The sequence below is a fragment of the Uranotaenia lowii genome, chromosome 2 (assembly GCF_029784155.1).
Source record: "Uranotaenia lowii strain MFRU-FL chromosome 2, ASM2978415v1, whole genome shotgun sequence".
Classification (NCBI taxonomy): Eukaryota; Metazoa; Arthropoda; class Insecta; order Diptera; family Culicidae; genus Uranotaenia; species Uranotaenia lowii.
In genome coordinates, this window is record NC_073692.1 from 436,363,318 (window position 1) to 436,387,382 (window position 24,065).

Consider the following 24,065-nt stretch of genomic DNA (forward strand, 5'->3'; position numbering starts at 1 on the left):
ATGAATTGCTTTTTATGTATGTTTTTTATAAGTTCACTTGACACTTTAAGCCATTTGTTCGCAAACACTCATTATCTGTGCACGTACCTTAGAATAAGCATAACTCTCTTGCAACATAACAACTTTCGCCGAGAGAGTCACACAATAGTCTGTAAGCAGCGATGCCATGCCGATTTTCCGGTATTTATACCTAATTTTGAGCAAAATTTTGACCAAGTATCGGTATATACCGATTACCGATTTTTGGCAAAACATACTGATTTCATACCGATTTTTAAGATTTTAACTCAAAATTCATCCCACTTCTACATTTCCACTTCATTCAAGCTATCTTCGTGAAGGTCTCGTAAAAGAAGACAAAGTTCGGTAGCTGGCGTGGCGTAACTTTTAACTGTACAACTTTTGAAGTATTCTGCAAAGATCTCCACGGCTTACTCTCATAATTCGTTCAGTTGTTTGCGCTGTTTTGTTCCTTTGTTCTGTCAAATGATGCACTATTATGGCACTCGACCTCAAAGCCAATGGACTAAGCTCAAGGCTGATATAAGACCTTCTGCGACTGCCAATAGAAGTTCCTTAAGGTCAATCTCAATTAACGATCGCATTAAAGCTCTTGTCTCGTGATATGCTAACTTTTCAAGGAAATACATACACCATTTGAATATAATCATAATCCTTGTTCAACTCGTAGCCAGATGGGGTATGTCGAGATTTAAAGTGCAATCAGATAAATGGTATCCCAGTAAACATGAATCGACAGAGAGGTAACTCAAATCGCCAGAGGGATCGTAACGATCTCTCTGGCGATTTTGCATCATCACATCGTTAGAGAGGAACACACCATACGCGTGCCTTGGGTGAGTGACACGAAATAATCTAAGACACGCCCTCCAGAGAAACACACGAAAACAACCCGAATCGTGTCTGTATGTTTCTCTTCGAGACGCGTGTCTGCCTGCCTGCGAGCGAAGTCGACTGCTACGATTGAAAGCACGCATATAAATAAACACGGAGATTAATGCGACCACACCGTACGAGAGTACGATTCAAACTGATTTCGCATGTACGCATTCGTATTCGTTGCCTCTAGGTATCTCGGCAGAACAAACCGAATGATATTATTTGCGTTCTTGGAGTGTCACCGAAATTAACCGTTTTATTCTAAGTTCGGTGACTCAACTCTCAATTTTTTGTCATGCTCTGTCGATTTTTGAGAGGACGCGCTTACTGGGATGTAATATCATCGGTATAGTCTTCGATCCTTCTGCATCTTGTTAGCCAAATAAATTATATCATAAGTACCTAAACTGCAGAGATCGCAGAATTAAAGACTACGCCTGGCAAAATGAGTTTCAGTTATAGTAAAACTAAGTGTTTTTTTATCTTTTTCGGAAGAACACCTTCTTTTAGAGCACATTTCTCATTTATTTTCGCATAAAATTCTTGGATTTTCATATGACTAATGCGTGATTTTTCATAAAATAAAATTATTTTTTTATTGGCTATAAACAAAATTAAGCAACCACTCTCTCAACTTTCTGCAATCATTTCTTTTTCTAATCGCTAGAACTTATATCTAATACTAAAAGCTGAATTGGCCAGATTGGCGAAAATCCATAAATAAAACGAAGACCATAAACTTGGGCCCATATTTACCTCGAGCGTTGAAAAGCAATTGGATTTGTAAGTGCTGACTTTCCTTTAGGTTGACCTGGTTCTATTATTGGCTTATCGAATTTATCAAATTTACATCCCACTTTAGCCAGACATCAAAGTCTCAAATTTTTAGTTAATTTACATATATGCCTAACCAACGTGTAACCTGAAGGTGCTCGCCATGTCCCTATTTTTTTATCAAACGGTAACTTTAAAAATAAATTTCCATTCAGTTATGAGTACTGGAAAAACACTTATTTCGGATTTTCTGCTGAATTTTCATTTGTGATTTTTGCTTTCGTCAGCAAATGCAGATAGTTTTATAATTTAAAAAAAATATAAGTCATAACAAACATAAAGTTCTGTTAAAATTTCAAAACCGTCATTTTGTGTAAACTAGTGTTACCTAGAACCAAGTTACGGAGAAAAAGCAATAATATATGCTAAAACACATTTAGTGAGCTAGTTTTGAACTAAAAATGAACATTCATAAGAGTTCTTACACTTGCTGTTTATTGCAAGCTTCTATTTAAAGATAAATGCGTTAGGAGGTTGAAAATGTAAGCATTTTTAAATATCCACCTCAAATACCGATTTTTATACCGATTTTTAGGATTTTCATACCGATAAAAGATTTTTTTTGGGTTTCAAAATACCGACAGAAATGTGGCATCATTGTCTGTAAGCCATTTTTAGAATTAAGCAGAATATATCAGTACAATGAATGAGAAGCACGGAATTTTACTTCATCCCCAATAAAGTGTATAATTAAGTCCAAGCAAGCGACTTTACCTCTATAGTGCATCCGAAATCGGGTTAAATAAGTGGTGGCAACATAAGTGCAATCAAATTGCGTGGTGGTACTCCATACAATGTACCCCAAAAGAGGCAAACAAAATCTCCCCCCGAGCGGGTGATCAGCTGTTGGTGTAAAGTGAAAGCGACTCACCTTACATTCCTGCTGCTGGTGGATGCCATCGACGAGAGACGGGAAGAAATCCCTTGAAATCCGAAAAAGTTTTAAAAATGGTCATTCTAATGAAACAAAATTTGATGGACGCTCACTAGTCGGTGATTTAATCAGATCTAATAGACATTTGAGCGCTTTTTTTGTTTTTTTCTTCTGTCTTCCACCCCTGGACCCGGGTGAATCACCATCGATCGAATTTGAAGTAGCAAGTTAAAAAATACGTGATCGATGTAGTGTGATCATTTTAACTTTTCCGGAAGAAACTGAACCGTTGGAATAATTTGTTTCGTCTATGTGTCTTCGATGCCATCCGCTTTTAGAAGAAATAAAGATAGATTTTGCGATAGAAAATCTATCATCATTAATTAATATGTGTAATAAAAACTGTTTGATTAGAATCCGAAGGTGGTCATGGTTTTAAAATTTTATAAAGTCGGTTAGGCTCGAATGTTTTGAGGTAGGATTTCATAGATGTTTTGTAGGTAATTGGTAAAAAGGTAAGATTTATAAAGAGACAAGATCGATACATCATCATAAATCGCTTTATATTATAACTAACTATATCTTCAAAATAATCAATCATTTGCTTGCTGAGCAGGTTATACACGAGTGTGGAATACCTGTCGTTGATTCATAACATTAAAAATGTTATAAATTTTTAAACAGCTAGGGAAATAATTGATTTATTTTTTCACATAACACCTACACTTACACATCATGCATTCAAATCAAAGCAGTTCACACGAAGCCATGGGATCATGTATGTGGTTGTTTGCATTGCAGATTCGTTGAACTAATAATCTAAATAATGCAATTAAGCACATACGTTGTCGAAACTGCGGTGAATCCGTGAACCCATGGTGGATTATCTACATACAGACATACAAAACAACTGCTTAGAAAAAAAACTTCTATTGGTTGCAAACTGTAGGTTATCGTACTTTAAGGCGAGTTTCTTATGAAATTTTATAACCTTAGCAAACCTTAGTTATTTGCAAAATCACTTAAAAAAATTCTTCCAAATGTTGCGACGCAGCGCTAGAAATCGTCAAGTATATTAAAATAAAAAATAATTTCTAAAAAACCTGATTGGATCTTTAACAACCTCTAACTATTAATGAACATATTTTTTTATGACGATGACAATACTACGCTCATATTCATTCTCAAATAGCTTTGGATGTTCAATAAAAAATCTTCGTACAATTAATCTGCCAAGTTTTAATACTTACATTCACTCATTCAATTATCAAATGATAGCAGAGATATTATCAAGCTATAATGTCAGAGATTTAGCACTATAGTTGTTTTAAGTTGAGCCTAGTTCTTTGTGCAAATTTAGATTTTCCAGTGAAAGCCCTCATTTGTGATCAAATTATTGTTGTTTTATAAACATTGTTATTAAAATTATGCAAAACTAACAGCATTTATGAAACAACAAAACCACTCTTGAGGATTTTCAATCAAAACATCATTACTTTGGACAATTAAGGGAAATTCGATGTTCAAAGAAAGGTAGCGATTATTTCATAACAAAATTTCTTCTCATAAATTAGGAAACATTACGTGGCACAAACACTGCAATTACAGCAATTTATCGTACGCCAATTTGCAGTACTTTGCAACATTAGTCACTGATTTAGTGTCGAATGGCCACTATAAAACAATAATAAACCGAAGGAACGATTGAACGGGCAATACACTAAAAATACGAAACAAACAGAAAAAAAAATTTGGTGGCATCCAACCGGTCAGAAGCTCTTCGAGCGTAAATCTGCGGTTTGAGTTTAATTAGCTACGGCTCAGCGTTTCGGTCGCCAAGCTGGCTTAAAACTTGGCGTTTTTTGTTGCTTGTTTGTGTTATGAGCGAACGAAAGTGCCCCCCCTGGGGTGGGTAAAAGTGTTCCCGCATATGTGTTTGTTTCCTCTCCAGGTTGCATCACTGCTCAAGGGAATCTGCAGATTGGCCATGCGTGCGTGCGTATCCCATCCTTTCGGGCCGTTGTTTGGGACACAAATCTTCGCTATTCGCCGGCTTTTGTTGCTATTTTTCCTCAAAACGGATCATCAAATTGGATGGTTAATAGGAAGAAAAAGTGCTGTAAGCAATAAAGTTTCATTAAATCTTTGTTGACCTTTCGTTCATTACGGCGATTTAAAAAAAAATCACTTGAAGGTGCCTATTGCAGCTAACTACCGAATTTTATCGATGTCATTATATCGTATTTTACGAGCTGTTTTTGATAATCGAAGGGAGAAGGTTAACCAAATTGATAGTAAAAATCTCTATTTAACTAGAGACATAACTTTTCGTTAATATCGAGTTTAACTGGGTACTTGAGAACCTAAGAAACTACTGAACTGCTGGTAGATATATATAACTATACGATGACAGCAACTATAGCTCCAAATCTAATAATTTATTTATTTATTTATTTTTTTTATTGTCTTCGAGAACAAATGTTTCGCACAGACTTATTATAATAGTAGTTGCCTTAATCTATTTTTGTACACCTGTTTTGAGATTCCAAAATCGAAGATGCTAGCACATTGATTGAAGTAGCGGTTGCACGTGTCCAAAGGGTTGTAGAAACCATAAGTAGTCCGATGACCGGGAATCCAGAGGAACTGCTGATGTCGGAGTGACCGTGTAGGGGCGGATAAACTAACGTTTTGTAGGAGTTCGCTATTGTCGATGTTCCCGCTCAATATGTCGTATGTGAACAAACACTGTAAAAATTTTCTTCTCCGGGCAAGCGTATCTAAATGTATAATTGACTTAGTGTCGATTGGTACGGGGCCCAAACAGGAGCTGCGTACTCAAGAATGCTTCTGACGATCGAGCAATAAAGCGTTTTGTGAGTGTATACATCGTTGAAATGAGTTGTATTTCGACGAAGGAAACCAAGCATTGCATAAGCCTTTGCAGTTATGGTAGTAATGTGCGTGTGGAATCTCAACCGACTATCAAATGTAACTCCTAGGTCCTTGATTGTTTCAAACCTTTCGAGGGAATGGTTGCTCATAGAGTATTCATAACGAAGTAAGTTGCGTGATCTTGAGAAACTCACTATTTTACATTTTTTAACATTCACCAGCATACCGTTTGTCATGCACCATCTCGTAACAGCGTTCAGATCATTCTGTAGTAAAATATAGTCTAGCGGTGACGTAATTGACCGAAAAAGTTTCAAATCATCTGCGTAGAATAGTTTATATGAAGTTCTTCGATCGCACAAATCGTTCACGAAAAGAATGAATAGTAACGGTCCAAGATGACTACCTTGTGGTACACCAGACGGAATTTCAAAATTCGAAGAGCAGTAGGAGTTCACTCTGACATATGCTGTGCGGGAGTTCAATCAAATCTGAAACAATAAATTTGACTTAGTTTCAACTTTCAACAAATTTCCTATTAATATGAATGACAAGTTGCAGCCCCATAAAACTAGCTGTCGTAAAAAATGAATCTCATTGACATTTAAAGATGTCACCATTTGAGAAGAGCGAACAACACCGAAAAAAAAAATGAACAACCCGAAGTGGGTGGCCACCAGCTGTCAAACAATACCCCGTCAGTCTTACATAAATGCACTTGAAATTTGCCCTACTGATCGTCTTCCGCGTGTAATTTGACGAAACAAAGCTAAACGAAAAAGTGGAAAATATAAAACAGAGAACTAAATGACCAAAAAACTCGGGAGCAAAAAAACGCTCTCACAAAGCTAAGCTCCCTACCTTGATGGAAGATTGAATCACCCGAAACATGACTTACGCGGTGGATTATCGCATTCATTTGGTTGTTATACGAAAACGAAACATGAATGAAGTGAAGAAAAAATATACAATACCGCTTCGTCACTGTTGTAGGTAACCAATTTTAGATTAGTTTTTTTTCTTAGTTTTGCGCTGCTGGAAACGCTATTTGCAAGTCACTACACCCTACCTTCAAGCGAGGATGAACGAGCTTAGTTTTCACCAACTGTGTCCAAGGCTGTGGTGCTAATTCATGGCGATTGCAGTCAACACTACATAGGGAAACACCACTAATGACACCTAATAATTGCTCTGCGAAAGAAGACATTAAGTTTCTAATACTTTTCAAATTAGGAAATGTCAGCGAAACTAAGATGTGGTTAAGTGGAATGCCCCATGATAAATTTTAAAACATTCAAAATGATATTATAAAGTGATAATGAATTTCATTTTACTAAAAAAAACAAAAGCAAGCCATGACTATTTAAATACTTCTGTCGCCTACTAATCTATAGTTTTGGTTTTTTTTTTCAAATAAATGTGTTTACCAAATCACAGCACACTTTAAGGAATATGAAATCAGACATGATTAATAATTCTTTTTATTCCGTCTCAATCAAATCAAAACAATAACCTTTTACTTCCCTTCGATTTCGTTAAGATCCATCAAAACTGGAACCAGCTGTTAAGTATCGACAGAGACTCGGCAGACTGCGTCACTTCTACCCTTCTCCAAAAATTGCATTGTTTCCCAACCTTTCCAGACTGCACACAGCGCAGACCGGAAGGTGCGCCACAAAATGCAAGAATCGAAAATCACGACCGCACTTGGCAGGAAATCGGAAATTACTCCAGCCCATTGAAACTTCCTTTGGCTTGGCTTGACTTGGCTCAACTCAGCGAGTTTGAGCGGCTTGTTGTGACTGTTGTTGACTGTTTTCGATCGAAAACGTTTTACGACAATAACACAATAATGCAATTCAATCAATGAATGAGGTGATGTGGTGACGAACACGTTTCTCTGACTTTGGTGGCAAACTCCGATTGATTGTTGCTATTTGGGGGCTGGCAATCGTCTTCAGTTCGGGGGAAGGTAGGTTGTGCCAAGAAATTCAATTGATTTAATCGTATGATTTTGAAAGTCTGGTTTCCATTTTATTCATAAATCAATTGAAATCAAACTAACAGTCTGCTAATTTTATTTTATAAAAATCAACCTAAAAATCTGCTAATTTTATTTAGGAAATTGTTCAATCAGCTTGTCGTTGCATTTTGTTACCAGCATATAAAAAAATTAAATTTTATGGAAGTCTTTGAACACAGGCGTATACAATCTGCAAAACTAACAGTCAATTAAAGTTATCTGCAAGATATACACCTCTTCGTATAAAACAGTTTCCATCCAGTGCAGCTGGAATAAATTTTCCGCTTCAGAAGCTTCGGTTTGTTGATGAAACGTATATTTTCAGCATGTGCTCCGCAAAATGAATATATTGGAAAGAGAGTGAAAAGTCGTACGACAGAGTAGATAACAATTTTTCATTTTTCACGTCCTTAACGTTTGTATGTGACCCAGCATGAATCATTTACTGTTCCAGTATGGAAGGTTTTATTTGAAATTCCAGTGAATTCTGTTTCTCTTTTTTTAAAACAATATTTGAGTAAAATTGATGAAAGTAGCAAACGGACCTTGTATCCATCTCTAAAAAAAAGTGGTAGAAAATTTTAAATTTTGCAGCACATTTTGGAAATTTGTCCATGAAATATATTCTCAAGATCTTTAATCGATAAGTTTTTTTTTAAAACAATTGTTCTATTTCCGCATATAGTGATGCAAGAATTGCTGGATTTATATCACAGATGACCAACGCCAAATTAAGGGGAAGGCAATGGAGGCAATAACTCCGGCTCATCCGGCCAGGGGGGCCCGAGGGGAAAAAAAAAGTTTTACGTTACTTTAACCATCCTACTTAAAGTTCTAGAAACCAAGGAAAATAAAACTAGAAAATTGGAATTACAACACCAAAAGGGGTCCCTCGAATCTAATAGTTTCACAGTAATATAAGTTAGGGGACCCCCCCCCCCCTAGAATAAACAATGCAGAATTTTTCCGCATTTTAGCGGGCTGATCAAAGCAGGAATTTTTCTACAAAACAAAATTAAGACATTTGATTTTGAACTTTTCAACACAAAATTCAAGCAGAATTTAGTAATTATAAAAAAAAATTCAAGAAGAAAGTGAGAAAAAAAAACTTTAAGTTTTCATATTTTTTATGAACACCAAGTTAAAAAAAAACTGAGCACTTTTCCTGTTTTTTTTATGTCTTTTAATGACAACCGTTTTTTTTTTTATTGTCTTCTTATCTTTAAAAACTTGGGCATGTTAAAACCAATCTGAGGAATCTGGATTGCATACCCTATACATCAGAAATTATACATTGCTTTCTTCTAATTATTGAATAAGGAATGTATATTAGGAGGTTCCAGCTTATCAAACTTTTTTTTTTTTGTCTTTATTTAAGAGGTTTTCAGCCACAGGCTGGTTCACCTCTGTTGTCTAACATTATTTTTTGATTTTGAAATATTTTCATCACATTAAAAAAATGCTACGGATTCTGCGGTGGCTGGAATGACATTTTCTTAGCTTTGTCGAAATTTGAATAAGTAACAGCAATTATCATTTTTTGGAGAAAGAAGATGTAGAATTAAAAAAAAAACAAATCTCATTTTAATTAAGTACAAACGTCATGTAAAATCACAAGACAACTTCGAACTTACATTATTTTTGAGGAACTTATCAATATGCAATTTATAGTATGCTTAATTTTTACTTTAACTAAATAAAACATAATTTTAATAAGCACTTCAGAGTTTTAACCGGGCCAAATCTTAGTATAAATCAGGAATCATTAAAATTTAATAATAAAAAATCAATGAAAATTAAAAAAACGTTGAAAATCATTCGAAATTATGAGTTTTCTAGAGCATTGCTGGAAATTAAATTATTGAAAATGAGCAATCTGGAATGCTTACTTTAAAAGCTTAAGAAAAAATGCTAAACTAATGTATGCACCCTCTTTCCGATAATGAATTTTGAGAAAAACAACAATACTGGTAAAAAATTACTGAAGTTGCTTAAATTTAACCAATCGATAATTCTGAGTTTTTCAATTAAATTTCTATTCTTAATTCAGTAGGTTTAAGGTTTGAAATTCAAATTGGAATTTTTCCACCTGGTAGAACCTAGGTCTTTTATCATGAATATCATGAATTCAGCATTTCCATCAGAAAAACGATATTATATTTTCGATTAGTTGATTAACTCCTGCGCGATGTTTACTCATGTTGGTTTTGCAATTATTGTTTTAAGATATCGAAAACTTTCTTCTGCGCAAAAATAATGGTTATTTGAAGGTAATATGTTAAACTCATATTAAGTTTCTTCTGAGATCGTTTTTGAAAAAATAAACTTATTTGAATTCCTTAGCTGATTTTTCAATTACTGAATTACTGAATTATTGATTCCATGTTTTGAAAATCGAATCTCCATTTAAAATTTATGATTTCAACTTTTGTCACATTAAGAAGAACTTCGCTAACGACACTTTACCATAATTGTGGCATTCGTGTCTTAATTCGATTTGAAATTATGATTAAATGGTTCTAACTATGATTGTGGTTCTGTATCAAATCTGATTTATGATTTTGAATTTTACTCTTGAACTTTTATATCTGTATCTCCATAGATATAAGTTTAATTCTTTTGATTAGTTTTTTAATTATTTTTTTTAATAAAAACGAACATACACAAACAGGATCTCAGTGAAACTTCATGTTTGTTTGAAGAGATCTAAATTCTGCTTAAGACCAAAGCGTACATCTTTCAAGGAAATGATGGCTAGCATCTTACTAATGCTAACACCACCAGCCCACGGAAAGAGTACTATGTATGCCGTGACTGAGAATCGATCTCATGACCTCTGGCTTAGGAGATTTATACGCCATCCTCCAAACCACGGTCGGCGGCTTTTTCTTGATGTGCTTTAACCGAAAAAACTTTTTAATGAATCAAAGCAATCGGAAGATTCCTTTTAATTGAAACACGATAGTTGAATTCAAAGGAAACCTTCGACTGCTTTGATTTAATAGAGTATTAAACCAAGTTGGCGCACAACATATAGGTACCGTTCTATCAAGGAATATTTAAAGAAGGTAGTGTCAAGGCAGCCCTGCTTTTGGTACAGGCTGAGACGTCACAATCACGAAAAATCTGTTAATTTACTAGAAAACTTTTCTTTTTCGATAATTTGAAGAATCTGCTGGAAATGTACCACTTTGAAAACATGTTATTGTAGAGGGATTCTTGCTCTTTGAGATCAGTGCAAAAAAAAGTTGCATTTTCGAATAATTTTGCTTTAAAAAAGACCATCGAAGTTCGAAAAAATGATGAACGTTCACCACTAAAATTTGTAAAACTTAAAAATTAGTTCAAAATCTTCCATGAAAATGTTCAAGTCAGTGCAGTTTAAGCTCTTCATTACAATAAAGTGATCAAAGCACATTTTTTTACAGAAAACCACAATCTTTTATTGGCATTTTAGTAAACTGAGTTAACAATCATGAATTGATGTTAACTGTTCTAGATAAAAATTGTATATGGTAAACCGGTTGTTAAAAATCATTACAATCAATTGAACACTCAATATCTACCAGCTAGACCCTTTCGAAGCTGATTTTTTCTCCATTTTTGCACGTTTTAGCTTCAAGGCGACATTGCATTCATTAATAAATTAAGAAAAATACATAATGCAATCTTCAAAGGACCAAAAAACTTTATAACATAGTGAAATAGAGGCCTTACAACAAATAAAAGGTGTTTTTTTTTTAAATTCCTACCATTTTCACATAAATTTTCGATACAATCGTTTTTGTGACGTCACAAAAAAATCCAATATGGCTCAACACTATCTTATTTAAATATTCCTTGCCGATCTATAGAAATTCAGTATGTCTGAGCTTTTTTTTATTTCAATTGGGGGACCTTATCTATACCATTGTTATCTAACGAAATTCTTAAATATATAGGGTCTCAGACATTGCAACTGCAAAAAAAAATAAAGGACTTCCTACGTTTAATTGGTACTACAACTTAGTTCATTTAGAAATGGGACCCTTTCTTTTGCTGATAGCTCATTTCCTAGTTATCGGACATACAAAATTTGGATAGCTTATTGTTCGCTGTGAAAAGTAATATTCGACCTATTTTCCAAATTTCCTAATAACGGGTTTTTTTTAGATATTTACGATGAAAGAGAAAAAGAAAAAAAATATATTTTGCAAAGTTTTCTTCAAGATCCATCATTATCAAATCGATAGCTGGCAGAAACGTTGATTATATGTACATAAAATGTCTATTCGTGAGTAGTGAAAAAGTATTCAAGCACTGTCAAAAATGTCCACAAAGTTCGAATCATATGTTGGAGTGAAGCACATGATCGGAAACTACAGTTAAGGGTCATCAGGGAAGTGAAGGGTCATACCAAAATTTTCAATTTTTAATAAGCGATAAAATAATCAAGTTTTGTTAGTTTCGAAACAGTAAAATCCACCAAACTGCACTAATTTTCTTTCAAAAGACAAATGTTGGGCCAAAAAGTAACGGAAATTGAAGAAAGAGTTTGCAACCACCCAAAATACAGATTTGACGAAGTATAAGTGGGAAAAACTGATCAATAACACGACTGAAAAAGTGTGCGCCAGCCGATGGGAGAAACCAAGAATAAATTTTCCTTTCTTTTTTATTTGAGTTATCATAAGATTACCTTTCTTTTCTTGGTAGGAAGTATTTCGATCAAACGAATTGTTTTTAGATACACGCATTCGTAACTGTCCCCTTTCTAAATGAACTAAGCTTAACCTCGCACAAAATTTCCAACAAGCAAACAAAGCAAAAAATTCTATGGGTTGTGCGAGGTAAAACTTTTTTGCCTTGAGTCAAAAACCTAACAAATGTTTTCAATAGACAATTCGAAACAAAAAAAAACTAGTGTAAATGTTAGAAAATATTGCTTTTTGGCAGTCAAAGCTTGAAATAGTCAATTAGTTTTTGATTACAGTATTTTCATGAAAATATATTTGAATAACACGTGGTATATGATCGGCCTTTCACCTTTATAAAAAATTTCTTACGTAACGAATCGAGCAAAACTGTTTTAAAAACCAGATATAATTTTTATCAACCTGTTCAATCAAGTTTAAAAAATTGAATAAGTTGTCTAATCGATTTCGAATATATCAATAATAATAATATGATAAACGAAATATCTGTTTTCCAAATGATTATCTTTGGAAAAAGCTATGGATTACGTTGCGCCATATATTTTGAACATATTGAACTCTCAATTTTGTTTAGAACCAATTTTTTAAATAAGTATTTTCAAAAAGTTCATTTCATCTTGAAAATTCAAAGAAAGATATTTTCCGTGAATGTTTGGCAATCATAGTTAAGCACGATATTACGAATCTACTTACAAATTCATTTAATCTTAGAATTACAATAAGTTGTCTTTCATCGTTTTGATACCTCTTTCTGATCGCAACAACTCCCGTTGCTTGCTTGGATCAGCGCAACAACCAACCTACATACATGTGTATTTGGGTACCTTCTTACTACTAATGTGGCTACTTATTTTCTGCGTAGCTATCTTGTCATATTCGGGGGCATCGAGCCCTCAGCATAGCAAAAAATATATAAAAAGGCACATACTACTTAGATAAAGTTATAGAAATAGCGTGAAACAATGGGTGCGGGTTCGATGGCCATATTGCACCAAGACTTTTACAGTTGCTGCCTGCTATCATTATCTCTGCACTGGTGCCTTCCGTTCCATTTCAGTAAATCCTCGGCGAAGCATACCGGCTCGCAGATTACGCCTACACATTTGTTAGATCCTGCTGAGCCACGAAACGGAATAAAACTGACTAACTAAATCATCAGGGTCGCCCATCTTCGACTTGATCGCGCAGCCAGTCAGCCGCGTGTAAGCCAGGTTGTTTGCTCAACACTAATAAAAGTCACTCAAAAAGGCAATTATTTTTAGTTTTTTTTATGCTTTGGAAATATCACTCAGTCCTTGCATTAGTAGCCGTTCACTTGTGTTGATCTTAACTGTTTTTTGTTATTGCTGTTATTTGTAGCTTAAACTTGAAAAGTGCGACGACGATGCCTGGTGCTACGAGTTTCAAACCAAATATCAAAGGTACAGTACGATGGTTTCTAAGTTTCCTTCCAACGTTGCTGATCCCAGTAAATGATTCCTTCAGTTGAGCTGAGCGAATTAAGGGTTTGGCTAGCAGAAATGATTGCTGGGTGCAAATGTGTGTACTCGATGAAGTGCGCATTCGGTTTATTCTTGCGTTCGAAATTAATTTCATACTTATTCACTTGGATGGCTTCTTTAAGTCTACCGGAATAGGATGTTTCATTACTATGGTAAAGAACATAATTTAAAAACAGATTCTCGTTCGTTCAAGTTTTTTTTTATAATTACAATTGGTTTGAGATCACTAAAAAAGATTCAAAGACTTAACCCAACAGTGAGGGTTAAACCACCCCAGCATATGAAGTCTCACAAACCTCCCGTACTCCACCAATCAAACAAGCAGCTTTCAAAAGTGCAATCAATAAACATAAATGAACTAGTAATTCAGCCAATTTCGCGTGGCTCAGCCAGGTGCATTGGTGCAGACAATCCAAATGGCTTTGGCACGGTGTGCAGGCTTCAATCCAATCGAACGGCTCCTCGATCAAAAATTTGAATAATGGAGATCATCGTTTTAATGTAATTGGGTTGAAAATGATACAAACGAGCGCTTTGAGATGTAATTTTCGGGTCTATACTCGCCGATGCTCATACTTAAGTGGGGTAGATATGTGAACTTTGCGGATCAAGCTCTTGATGAGGAATAAAAGCTAATGAAGGTACTTTCAAATTACATACTGTAAGTGGGGTTTTTTTTTATCGTGCTCTATCAATGTAAGCTTCTGAATGGATGTTCGTGGTATCATGATTAACGTTACTTGAACGTCAAATCGGAAAACCCTTTATTTTGTGATAATCTTTTATAGCTGTCGATTCTCTTTCTGCTGGTTAACATCATGAACGAGTAATGGAAAACCAATCAATTTCTTGAAGACTTGTTATTATAACTGAATCAACTCATAGCAGCTGAATACACGAGATCTCGTTACATTGACCTAAGATAACAGTCAGAAAAAAAGTCAAATGTTTCAACACAAATTTAAGTTTAGTAAATATTGAAAAATAAAATCATTACTAACCAGAAAATGAAGATTGGATAAAAGGTAGACATCACTGTAAATTAAAAAATGTATGTAAATCATAAATATCTCATCTCTTGAGCCTAGGTCCACGATCCCAAGAGTAAACATCGAACACAGTTGTATCGGATGAGTTTTCCAATAATGATCCGCCAATTGAAACGTTGATAAAGTCGTGAATGCCATAAAAATGGTAAAACGAATGTAATCGAATAAAAATTATCTCATCATGCCTTTAAAAATCGGGTTCTTCCACGTAAGGCTATGATCATTTAGTATCCGGGCACTTCATTTCGGTGATAGCTAGGTTACTAAAGCTCGGATATGCAAAACTTTAGCAGCAGAAAGAAACTATCTTGCCTATTTTTTTCACATTTTTACGTTAACGTGTGTTTGAGATATTTACGGTGCAAAAAGCCATAGTAAAAATAATTTTGCACAAATTTGCTCCTTTTACGCTTTTTGCGCCTCGGAAATTAGGTACTTATTTTTGACTTGAAAACTCATGAACTGTTTATTTTTTCTGAATTTTTTTTGGTCCAGATGGTTGATAAGTATAAGGAGCCACTCTAGGATGCTTACGAAATTCAAACCAAGCATCGGAGTGGGACCCTTGATTTCAACTATAGGAACAAATTTATGGTTATTATGGACAACTGAATGCAGACCTCTTAACTATGCAGTAAATCCGTTTCCGACAGGCGAAAAGTGTGGCCTGTCAAGTGGACACCCGGGAATTAACTAAAAATTAGCAGTTCCATGGATCGCAATCTGTGCAACCGGGTTTTGCGCAATGTGACAGATGTGTTCTGATGGACCAAGAAATTTATGTTAAACCCGAATTTAAGAGGTCATATTCTTCGAGATGCCTACTCATGAAAAGGTTCCAACCAGATTCCAATTGATTTTTACAGATGAATTTGAGTAAAATATCATGATTTTGAAAAGGTTTAGCTTCTGTGGTATAAATAATAGATCAATACATGGCTGAAAAAAGTGGGCAAAGATAAAAATTATAATTTAACATAAAGTAAGAGTATTTCTTGCTATCAACGATAAATTATTTTTTTAATATTTTTACATTAAATATCATAACAACTCCTTCATTTCCTCCATAGAAAGTTTTTCGATCAAATCAATAGTTTTTAAAATACAGAGGTTTGAAACTGCCAGGATACAAAATGATCATAGCCTTAATAAAAAATTATAGCCATTCTAAACGATCGATTTCTGAAGAACGTTATTTTAGAGAACTACATAACTTAAACATGTATGTATATTCCTCAAATTTGTAAGAAAAAAAAAAGGCACGTTAAATTTAAACCAAATTGAAAAACGGGAGTTTTCATGGAATTTTGAAGAAACTTTGTTGGGGGGGGGGAGTTTGAATACTGGATTTTTTATCTATAACTTTTGCTAAAACCAATTCTTCAATTCCTATTTAATTCTAGTTTTTAATTAATCCTTTAGAGCCCAGCCCAGCCTTGAGACGGACTATACTTAAATTGGCATCAAACCATACCATTATTTTTACCTACTTTTTATGCAGAATGTTTCAAAATATGCTAATATAACAATTCATGAGAATGAAAACTGTTAGACAAGCAAATGACAAAATTTACAGCTAAGAGAAGCTTAAAAACATGAAAAATGGACCTTGTGAATACGTCGAAAAATATTACGCCATTTTGAAATCAAAGATGGCGGCTACCGCCTAACTTCAAAATGCCTTAAATAAATGAAAATTGCATAAATCACCCACAATATGGGTATAGGGTGAAAGGACTCAATTGGTAGAAGTTAAATTTCGCTATTTGACGCTATGGTACGCCATCTTGAAATTCAATATGGCGGCTCTCGTTCAACTTTAAATTGACGAAACTATAAAAAAAAATTACAAAATAATGACAAAACTCGATAAAACTTGGACAAAAATAATACAACATTATATAAAATATGACAAATGTGTAAAAAATATTAAAACCAAAATCTATATATATAAAAAACAATTTCTGTCTGTCTGTCTGTCTGTCTGTCTGTCTGTCTGTCTGTCTGTCTGTCTGTCTGTCTGTCTGTTCCCTATAGACTCGGAAACTACAGAACCAATTTGCGTGAAACTTGGTAGATGGGGGTATTGTAGGCAGGGGAAGGTTACTATTATGGTAGGGAGGGAGGGGCCTCCCAAAAAAAGACAGTTTTTTGCATAACTCGAGAACCAATCAAGTAAATGGTATCAAATTTAGCATGGAGTGGAATTTGGGAGCGAGTAATATTTCTATGAATATAAGGTACCCCTCCCTCCTCTCAGTGGGATGATAGGAAGAGCGGCGGGGGGCTACCTTACAATTTTTCATATAACTCGAAAACTAATGAAGATATTGGAACCAAATTTGGCATGGGAAAGTATTTAGATACGAAAAATATCTCAATGATTATTTGAGACCCCTTCCTCCTTCCAGTAGAAAAGGGAAGGGGCCTTTTTAATAATTTTTTGCATAACTCAAAAACTAATAATGAAAATGGAACCTAATTTGGCATGGGAGGGTATATGGATACGAAAAATATTTCTATGATAATTTGAGAACCCTCCCTCTTTTCACTAAAAAGACATAAAGGGGGGAGAAGTCCTCTTATAATTAATTACATAACTCAAAAACTAATTAAGCAAATGGAATCAAATTTGGCATGGAAGGGTATTTGGGAACGAGACATGTTCTAATGTTTATTTAAGACCTCTGCCTTCTTCCAGTGGAGAGAAAGAAAAGAGGGAGGGGAGTTTCATACATTTTTTACTGCATAACTCAAGAACTACAACAGCAAATGGAATCAAATTTGGCATGGAATGATATTTGGGTACGAGAAATGCTTGTATGAATATTTGGTATTCCTCACTCTTTCAAAGAGGTGAATGAAAAGGGGGAGGAGGGGTCTCCCTTACAGTTTTCAGTATAACTGGGAGCTGATCGAGCAAATGAAACCATATTTAGCATGTAAGGGTATTTGGATACGAGAAATGTTTCTATGATAAATTGAAGCTCCACCTTTTTCCAGCGGAAAGATATAGATAAAGAAGAAAGAGGGGCTTCCATACAAATGCATTTTTGCATAACTCGAGAATTATTCAAGCAAATGAAACCGAATTTGGCATCAAAAAGTATTTGAATACGAAAAATACTTCTATGAACATTAAGTTCTCACCCCCCCATTCTATGGGGAGGACGGAAGGGGGATGGTACTCCCTTTCAAGTTTATGCATAAATCAAGAATTTACTACGCAAATAAAACCAAATTGGGCATGGGATGGTATTTCAAAACGAGAAATATTTATATGTGAAACAATTTCTTTCTTGCAATAGGAGGATAGAATTGAGAATATAGGAAGGATAGAGGAAAGCTTACATTAAACTTTTTTTTAGCAAAATCCGAGAAATGGACAAAACTTAACATGGAAAATCATTTCGGAATGATTCTATGATTCTATGATTATTTGACACACCATCCTTCTTCCAGTGAGTAGGACATAGGAGGAGGGAGGGGGGTCCATATAGCATGGAAAGGTATTTAGTAACGAGATATATTTCTACGATTGTTATAGACCCTTACGCTATACAGTGTAGAGAGGGGAAGAAAGAAAGGGGCTCCATATTAATTTTGTTGTGAAGCTTGAAAACATATCAACCAATGAAACTATAATTGATATAAGGGGATTTTTGGGTACGAAAATAATGGGTATGATTATTATTAATGATCACGACCTCCATTCAGCAGGAGGTTATGGGAAGGACAGCGGGGGGTTTCTTATCAGTTTTTAGCATAAATCCAGAACATATCAAGTAAAAATAACCATATTTTAAAAGTTCGATTGTTTGCGTATGATTAATTTGAGACCCTCCCAGCTCAGGGCGAAGCATAAAGAAACAGATTAAAATTATCAGATTTTTAACACAAATTTATAGATCAAGATTCAAAAAATTAGTTTCAGTCATCTTTGTATTGCAATTCAAAACTCCAGCTGCAGCTCTCATTTTATAGCGATTGCTTTTGAATTATGTTATAATTTGATTTAAAATAATGCCAACAAAACAATAAAAATTTGAATAATTTCTGAAAATACCATTTTGTTTTAAACACACCGGGTCAGCTAGTAACTAATAAAAAATAACAGATATGAAAAACATTGGCAATAAAAAAACAGAAACCTCACAATACAAAAATATCACAGAAGTGATAAAAATACTAAAAAATATGGCAAAATTGTGACAAAATTACGAAAAAAAAATCAAAATGATGATAAAAAGATTGACAAAGCATTGTTATAGTTCTGTTCGTTTTTTGTCATTTTATTGTTAATGTTTTGTCATTTTTCATTTGTCGTATTTTTGTCATAGTTTGGTCAGATTGTTTTCATTCGGTTATTGAAATTTGTTCCTTATTTTTTTTTATTTGCTTCGATTAAAGTTGTTTTAACATAATCTTCATGTCATTCACGCACGACTTATATCAACGACACAGTTTATTTCGTCATATTTTCATTAAATTTGTCATATTTTTGATACATATTTTTATTATTTTTTTCGTATGGTTATTATATTTTATTAAATTTTTGTCAATTTATTGTCGCATTCGTTATAATTTGTTGTCATTTTAATGTCTAATTTTTGTCATATTCTTATCAACTTTGTCATATTTGTTTCATTATTCTATAAGATTTGTGTTATTTTATTTTTATTTGTTATTATTATGCCATATTTGTAATTTTTTTGTCAAATATTTGTCCTTATTTTATACCTGTCAGGTATTGTCAAATAATAGTTGATAATATTTGTCAAAATTTTGTCAAGTTTCTATCACATTTGTCATTTGTGAATTTTTAGTCAAATTTTTTTCATTATTTTGTCAAAGTTTTGTGTAATATTTTTGGCATATTCTTTTTACCACATTTGTTGTATTTCATTCTTAGTCTGACATTTGTCACGTTAAAGTTTGTCATAGTTCTTTAAGATTTTTGTCGTTTGACTGTCAAATTTTAGTCATAGTTAATTCATATTTTTACCCCATTTTTGTTTTAATTTTGACATAATATTGTCTTATTTTATAACTTTGGTCATATTTTTGAATATTTTTTTAAATACTTTTTTCAGATTTTTAATATTTTTTTGTAAAAAAATCAGAAAGTCATCTTTTTTCTAGTTTTGGAGCCCTTTCAATCAATACCCATATTGTGGGGGATTCAAACGATTCTCAGTTATTTACAACATTTTGAACTGAATCAAAGCAATCGAAAGATTCCCTTTAGTTCAACCACGGTAAAAGAAAAGTTCAAATACCGGTATTTCGATAGCAACTTACTATCTTCTTCAGTGAGCGTTTTTGATTGATTTCGGTGTCAATCGATAACGCTCACTGCAGAAGATAGTAAGTTGCTATCGAAATACCGGTATCTGAACTTTTCTTTCACCGTGGTTAAATTAAAGTGAATCTTTCGATTGCTTTGATTCAGTAGAATTATTCAACCAAGTAGGCTCACAACACAAATTAGAACAATTTGAAGTTAAATGGAAGCTGCCATATTGGACTTCATGGTGGTGTCGAACAGCTTAAATCAACTTCTACGTTTTGAGCCCTTTTTCCAACACCCATACTGTGAGGGTTTCATGTGTTTTCAGTCACTTTTCAAAGTTGAGCGGAAGCCACTATATTGGATTGCAAGATAACGTAGAACAACGAAAACTTCTATCCATTCAGCTCTTTCACCCTGTTAACATATTTTGGGGATTTTATGCCATCGGCGATGATAATTAAACAAACAAACTTTCGGAAAAGCGATGAAAACGATGAAAAATAACAAAGAAGATATTTCCAGTGAATGTCCGGATGAACTCTGGATGGATTCGCCCGATAAAGCCGGTTCTTCGCGAGAAAAATCGTTTGCACTGGCTGTGGCCGGCCGATGTTTTTATGTTTTTTTTTTCAACGTGTTTAAATAAGAAACGATTTTTCTCGCGAGTTGAAAACAAGGTTTCTGAAAAAAAATCTGTGTTTTAGTGAAAAGAATTCAGACTTTCTGTGATTTTACCCAAACATTCTGTGACGGTTTTCTGTGATGTTTTTTTCACTAATTTCATTCAAAAGGCATGTAAAATTGCATCTTTTTCCTCAACGTGTTTAAATTTATTTATTTATACTTTTTTTGTTTTAATTAAGTAAAATAAATATCCATTACCAATTATCCAAAATTTATATTGACATCAAAATTGAATTTTGAAAAACGTCCAAAATTCAAAAATTATGTCAAATCTGTGAGTATTTCTGTGACACAGATTCTGTAATGAAAATTGGCTCAAAACTCTGTGAAATTATAGATTTTTCTGTGATTTCGGTATCCTTGGTTAGGAGTCCGCTTCGTAGTTCGCTTCGCGTTCACTGTGTCCTCGACCCAAGTTAGGTAGGTATTAGATTATGAGATCAATGTTATGTTGACGTGAAGAACTTTTTAGTCGTTTCACACCTTTACCGATTCGTTACTAATATTAAAAAAAAAAAAGTTTAAGTCATTTTATCGAAAAAAGGTTTTCCACTGTTGAATAAAAACTATTTCAGACAAAGCTAAATTTGTGAAACTTACCTCACTTATGTGATTCTTCAAGGATGGCTAAGATATCTGCAATATAAAAGAAAATAAAGGTAATGAGGATCACGATTTTTTAAGATATATTTTAATCTTAATTGTCTTAGATTGTGCAATGTTTTTTTTTGAGACTTCATTTCCAAAGACACACTCTTGAGATTTTCAAAGGCATTTTTATTTCTTTCAGTATTTTTTTTACTTTGGAGAAAACCTCATAGTTAAGCTTTGTGTTTTCCATATTTTTATGATTCGAACCTTTTCTTTTCGATGGAAAGAGCCATAATTAACAGCCCATCAATAATTGATCGTAAAAATCGCATCTTGCATCGGAATCGAAGTCAGTCAGAAGTACCTCTTTAATTCAAACAAGCGCGATGGAAATCAATCGAATTCAATCAAATCAAGTCGATTAGCTACGACCAAAGATAAAATAATCTTTTTGGTGTGGGTAATCATTTGAATGAAGGCAGTGAACCATTCAAAAGTGCTCTCGAAATCATTCATCGTTTTTAATAGGTGAAAACCACTGTTGTAAGCCCTTTTCCAAGTATCTTGATTGTCATTTTACTCAAAATTGAGAGAGAGAGAAAAAAATCAATTCGTCCAAAGGCAGGTTATAATAATGGGCAGTCCAGTTAAGGCCATTTTTTTTTTCAACGGCGGTGTTCTCTCAATGAAAAGTGAAAAATACGCAATGAAAAGTGAAATAATGTACCTACCACTATTGCTGCTGCTCGTAAGAAATCACAGACTGAAACCGAAATGAAGTGGAATAAAATATGACTGAACGGCCTGTTTTTGCCTTCTTTCTTAATTCGGGGTAAACTTGTGTCGATTCTGTGCGAAGTCCAAGACAGTAAGGGTACAGTAGTGGCCTGCTTCCATCCTCCGACTTTTCCGCGCCGCGGCCATTAGGGGAGGAGCGGGCTATATGCGCCTATTAAGTAGAACTTTGATTTAAGCAAATATCACATCGAATATGTATACAAAAACTATATATACGTGTACAGGCATCTGTTTTCTATACATTGGAGTAATTTTTATGTTAAAATTTTCTTCTGTTTCCAAGAAAACGATTTTATTGTAAGTGTTGTCTAAAATGCCGAACCTCAAACCGTGCGGGCTAAATGCGCCTATTTATGTTTTGAACAAAATTTCTGTTTTTAGGCAATATTTCCGTATAATTTCATTGAAACTGCTAGAAAGTAATAATTTCCGTACGACAAAGCTGAAGTTTTATAAAAATCTATGTATATTATAATTTTATGGAATAAAACAAAAGTTAGGGTTGCCATACTATGGAGGCAGTTCATCCATGAGAAAAACTTTGTCAAATCTGTTTTTAGATCTTCAATTCTCTCTTAAGATGTTATTCAGAGCTTAGATTTGAAGGTTCAATGATAAAAATCATTTATTTATTCTATTTAACCTGTTATTTTAGGATGGAGGCATTTTACAAACATGATGGGGGCATACAAAAACACTCTGTTATTCCACTATATAATCATTATTAAACTTCCACAAAAGCTGAAATATGTTTTATTTCTTAAGTTCATTTGAGTAAGAAACAAAAACCACCCTTTTTTTGTTTTAAGCTTCTTTACGTATAATTTTTAAAAGCCGAAATATTACATCAAAATGTATCAGAACTTTGTATGATTTTTTTAAATTTTTTTGAGTTTGTAAATTCATAAAATTCTTTCTTGCCTTGTGTTCTAAGCGTTTCACCCTCAAAATGCATTGGTCAGATAAGCTGTCTAGTCAGCCATTTCCTCAAACAGCCGTAGGGTCATTTAACCCGATAGGCCCATTTAGGAAACCTTTCCCCTACTTTAGGGAACAACCTGCAGAATCGACAGCAAAAACATAGCACCACTGATCGTAGACTCCGTAGTTCGGAATGGCCAGCGCAGCATCGGGACCGGTAAAACGAGGGCAACCAGTCCCATTCTCCCCGGATGATTAGTAGAGGCTGTGGTCATTTGTATAACTATTGCGCAAAGTTGAACCATGTTGTCGTCGCTGTTGTTGTAGACATCGCGTGAGGTCGTCGAGGGGTGTACCGCACTGAGACTCAACTTTGGGGGGACCCATCCGCTGACTTTGCTCGGACTCAGGTGACCACCTGGACCTCAGAAGGTCCAACGACTAGCATTGCTGAGAGATTGAATTAATCGGCGGTTATGATGATGCCGTCTCATAGTTATGCTCTTTTTTGGGTTATTTTCTCGTCTCTTTGCATTCTTTCCAAATAATTATGTAGGGTGTTAGCGCTGACAGATGAGCTTGTAACCACCAGTTGGTAGCCTAATTTCACATAATGATCTCGTTAATAAAGATGCTTAAGGTAATCACGTCATGAAAGTTTGTTGAACATTACAAAATAAATAAATTCATAGCATTCGATAAGACTAAAAACATTACTTTCGTTCTGATAAACTTCCTTGAAACGGATTGACAAGTATCATCATCAAAATAGAACATAAAAAATCGTTTTTCACAATACATTTCGAACAAGATTACATAAATAAGCGCTAACGGCTGCATTTAAATCTTAAAAACTTTTTCATATGTTGCTAAATTAGGTCGGATATAAACTGTCTGTGACTTACTCGTTTTTCGGAGCTCTGGTAGATTTATACTACATGTTTAAGAACTGGCTCGTTAAATGAATAACTATCACTTTAAACTAAAAGTTAAAAAAATAAATGTTT

The 24,065-nt window shown here is 34.1% G+C and overlaps 1 protein-coding gene across 2 annotated transcripts in view; it reads right to left on the reverse strand.

The window, feature by feature from the left end:
• Positions 1-24,065, reverse strand: part of LOC129748410 (uncharacterized) — a 92,976-nt gene that overhangs the window by 38,090 nt on the left and 30,821 nt on the right. For both annotated transcript variants that reach the window (XM_055743023.1, XM_055743024.1), the window contains one exon: positions 21,349-21,384. The gene's annotated coding sequence lies outside the window, so the exon portion shown is untranslated. The remainder of the gene's footprint in view (positions 1-21,348; positions 21,385-24,065) is intronic.